Source organism: Octodon degus, unplaced genomic scaffold, assembly GCF_000260255.1.
Source record: "Octodon degus isolate 3935 unplaced genomic scaffold, OctDeg1.0 scaffold00143, whole genome shotgun sequence".
NCBI lineage: Eukaryota > Metazoa > Chordata > Mammalia > Rodentia > Octodontidae > Octodon > Octodon degus.
Genome location: NW_004524719.1, coordinates 1,453,753 through 1,458,666, shown reverse-complemented (window position 1 = coordinate 1,458,666; position 4,914 = coordinate 1,453,753).

Below are 4,914 nucleotides of genomic sequence, written 5' to 3'. Positions count from 1 at the left end.
CTACTGCCAGAAGTGCTGTAGGGGTGGAGCTATATAAGGCCTTCTCAGCTCACAACTCATTACAGATTGCTTCAGATATCCCACATGGAACTATAGGACTTAATGTCTGCCCTGCTGGATTTTGGACTTGTGTTGGTTTATCTTGTGCCTTTGAATGCTGTAAGTGTTTAAGTTTACATTTATACAGGGGCTCATAGTGGAGACTTGGCCTTGGATATTTGGAAGAGACTTGGGACTTGGACTTTTCAGCAATGCTGAAACTGTTGGGACTTTGGCAGCTCTTAGAGATGGACTAGAATGGCTTTTGCATAAAGGGATGTGCATGAGTCCTTGGGGGTCCCGGGGTGGAATGTCATGGTTTGTGTATAGCTGTCTTCTCAAGCCTAATGCAGTCTTGAGACAGCTTCTGGAGTTTGTTATTGATTATTGTGGGTGTGGACGCTGCACCTGCCCTGGGACAGGTAATTTGCATTACAATGTAAAGTGGGAAGAGAAGTTAGCAGCTTGATTTGCTGCTACCCCTCCTTTTGCTCTTGCTCTTTGTGGCAGCCATGAAAGGTTGCTCTGTGCCATATGCCAGGCTGCCTTGGAGCCAGCTGAGTATGAACTGAAACCTCCAGTAACTGTGAGTTAAATAAACCTTTCCCTCCTTCATATTTGTCCCAGCAATGAGAGAAGAGTAACTAAGACACATACTAGATTGGACTAGTAGTGGTCTGCCTATTTACAGCCTCTCAAATTCTGGGATTACAGTGTGCACTGCCGTACCCAGTCTCAATTGCAGTCTCAGCATGCTCCGGGGGCAGGGCCAGCACAGCAAGCCTGGGGATTGAACCTTCCAGCCCAGCACCTGCTTGCAAGCACTTTGATCTGCTGAGCTATTTGGCCAGCCCAAAATTAATTGTTCTTGATTAAATTCATCATAAGATTCGCTCAACAGACACTCACTGACACTGGACTATACTTCCCTGGTTTACAGTGTCCTTCAGATACCTCAGCGAATAAGAGATCTTGACTGCATCATCAAGCTCCCATTCCAGTTTCATTTACTTGTATCTTACATAGATGAGAACTTTTCAAATAAGACATTGCTCTTCCATTTCCATAGAAATAGCCTAATACTACGTTCAAGCCCACTTTGAACATCATTTGTGAGGTATTGTCCACCTCTGTTTCAATGTATTCAGAACACTGTTAATTCAATTAACATGAAAAATTGTAATTATTGTGCAACTTTCACATCCAAGACTAGGGCTGTCATCAACGTTAGGACTCTACCATCCACTCCGTCACATGTACTCATTGTAAGTATGTGGCAGACTGGAATTTCCATTAAGTTAAGGCACAACATTCAGTGACATTTTTATATGTCCCATTTGTACCTAATAAAGTTCATGGACAAATGAAAATAGTACGTATCTGTGTTAGATATGTTTTTCAATTGTGGTGACTGGCTTTTAGGGTACTATTACTGAAGGTATCTTCCATGAAACCCAGTACGGTCTCCGCCATTGCCGGGTTTGTTTACTCCCTTGGTGGCCCCGGATGTGAGAGTCCTACGGGGTTCTGTCTGGGAAGCGAGGCTCTCATCACTCAAATGCTTTTTTCTAGTCCCTTTGAGTCTCTGATGCCAGAACCGTAGCACTGTCAGTTTAGATTCTCATCTGCGTCTCTGTGTAGATGTCTACGTTTGCGTGTGTGGGCAGCACACACCTTTGATGCCTGGTCAGTATTGATTGTTTCCATGTATTGGCGCACTTGTGTGGTATGTACTATTTCCCTTCCTCCAGGAAACTGGCACATGTTCACTCTACATCTTAACTGCCTTTATTATTCATTCGTGTTCCCCGGCCTCTCTGCTCTCCACCTTTCCTTGACCCATTCCTCTCAGGAGTTGTACTTGCAAGCCATACATAACCCTTCCACTCTTTGTGTGGAGTTCCTGCATGTACACAACACATCCCAATTCATTTTCAATCCTCCATCTCTTGAGCTTCCTCCTCCCTTTCTTTTTAAATTTATTTTTCTTAATCTATTTGGTTGTTACAAGGTCTCACTATGCAGCTCAGACTCATGGAGATCTTCCTGCTTTCAGCCTCCCCAGTGCTGGGATTATAGACGTGGGCCACTCCACCTGGCCTCTAACCGGCTCAGCTTGCCCTGGGGGTGGGGCTGGTGCAGCGTGTGATGCAGAGGATCTGCGCTGGCCCAAGCAGGCACTTCTGTCCACTAAGCAATCTCACCAGCCCCTGGCCTCCTCTCTGCTGAGAACCATTGATCTCCCTACTTTCTGCTTCTTTTAGTTTGCTCTTTAGTTTTACTCTGGTTTTTCACATAAGACAAACAATGAAATGATTAAGCCCATATGTCTTATTCACACTACTGAACTTACGATCTTATAGTGCTTCCATTTTCCCACAGATGACTCACGTCTATCCTTATGGCACAGTAGCGGTCCATGGTGTAAATAGCCCATTTTCTCTGTCCATTCACCTGGTAGTGGACATCATATGGACCACACCACGATTTAGTTACTATGAATTGTGCTGCTATAAACATGGGCGTCCATGTGTCACTATAATATGACTGTCTGTAGCTCCTTCTACAAGATACCTAGAAGAGAATAGCTGGATAAAATGAAGTTTCTAGTTTTATTTTCATGAGAATTCTGCATACTGATTCCACAATGGTTGTACTAGTTTGCATTTCCATCAACAGCATAAAAGATTACCTTTTGCTGGACCTGCTGTAGCATCTCTTATTATTTTATTTCTTAATGATGGACATTCTTTCTGGGGCAAAAATGGCATCAGAGTTGTTTTAATTTGCATTTCTCTGGTGGCCAGTGAGCACATTTTGTTGGAGAGGTAGCTCAGGAATTTCTTTTATCACTCTTCAGATCTGATGAAATTTAGCGTCCTGGAAGATCAAATTACTTGATCATATCCAATTTGGGGCCAACAGTGAAGACGCATGCATTATTCTGGACATAATTTGAACAGACATTGATACCATAAAGAGAAGAATTTTCCTCTCAGTCCTGATCTCTCTAGTACAACGCTTTTATCATGAAAGATGTTTTCCCTTTTGCCTATGTTGGTATTCTCATCATAGACCATTAGCCCATCTGGACTAGGATGTTACATTTCCTTTTCTAATGTTTGAAGGCTAAAAAGAAAACTAACCCTGTAGACATTTCCCTAATTAATGGGAAGATGTATACATAAAATTCTCCTTTAGCTGACTCAGTTTTGTAAGAGCACATCTACACTTTATAGTGTCTCTTCTCAGAGGCTAAGGGATAAATCAACGTAATGGGGGGAAAGAAAGCTGATGGGTGATTTCAAAAGGATTTTCATTTTATTTCTCCCAAGAGTAGAGTGTATACATTTATCACTGGCTAAGTTTTCTACATTTGCTATTAAAAGTGACCCAGCTAGAAAATTTAAAGTCATGAGAACCATTATTCAGAATTGACTGAAATTTTATAAAGCGAATGAATCAAACATGGAATCATTACAGTTCTATGTGGTACATCAATATCCGTGGCTTGAGGTAACCTTTGTCACCAGCAATTTTGTGTAAGTGAACAGTTTACTTAAGAGGCCAATTATTTTTTGACAATGCACTTAAAGTATACTAAAATCATTAGTACTTTTCTCAGAGGATTATCTATCTCAAACTAAACATATGGTTGAGTAACAAGGTTGACAGTCTGAAACTGAACCTATATACATACAAAAAATATATAAAAGCTGTTCAGAGCACAGATTGTAAAATCAAACTGACTAAATTCATGGCCTGGATCTCCCCTTTCCCAGAGGCAGTGGACTTCATGTATACCAATTCTTTAGCCTTTGCTTCCTCACCTACAATATGGTGAGGATGACATACTTTTTATTATAGTACAGGGTGACATATGAATGAAATAACTAATTGTATGTTCAGAACACTGTTCTTGGTACCAAAATGCATAATTGGTTGTAGAAATTTATCAATCAGTCTATACATACTGAAGCAGAATTGAACTTGAACATGGACAAATTAGAAACCCTGAGTTCCTAATGTTCCACTATGTGCTGAAGATCAAATATCATATTTTAAAATATTTTTCATTTATAAACTTTTTACCAGAGGCTCAATTAACTAATATGGAAGATGTCCTTAAAAGTAAAGAAAATCTATTTACTATGATATAACTTAGGGATTATAAGTAAGGTAACTATACTGGTCTCATAGGTTGTCAGTTTTTAGCTGTCATAGTGTAATAATTAAGAGTCCTATAAAATTATAAAAAATTCTTACTCTAATGAAGAATTAATTGAATGCACTGATAAAAAAAAAAGATGTGGAGTCAAATGAAAATCCTCTGTGTTAATTAACTGATTCTATCAACACGAGTAAGAAATGAGGAACGACATCGAGTCAGCACTGTTCTGGACATGGAGGCCCCACCCTAGTGTAGGCTGCTTCAGAGTGGCACAAGAAGGGAGATGCAGTAGAAAAGCTCCCTCCTTGTTTGCCAGAGAAGGGCAGGTGTCTGCCCCACACTGGACATGTCCTGGCTTCCAGTGTGGACTCTGCAGCCTTCTCGTGCAGCTCGCTTGGCCCCCTCATACGACTCCTGCTTAATTTTGCACCATACAGCCAGGCCTTTTGAGGTCTTCCATGCCTGACTCAGGGTGGCTGCTGGAAGCCAATCTAATAAATTCTTATATATACTTAGATCTCTTCAATTTTGTTCTTTAGTATGTTCTGAGTGATACATGTTCCTTGTTGTCAATTAAAGTTCTTTTTTCCAAATGTATAATTCACAGAGAAATTTTTTCTTTCTTTCTTTCTTTCTTTCTTTCTTTCTTTCTTTCTTTCTTTCTTTCTTTCTTCTTTCTTTCTTTTCTCTCTTTCTCTCTCTCT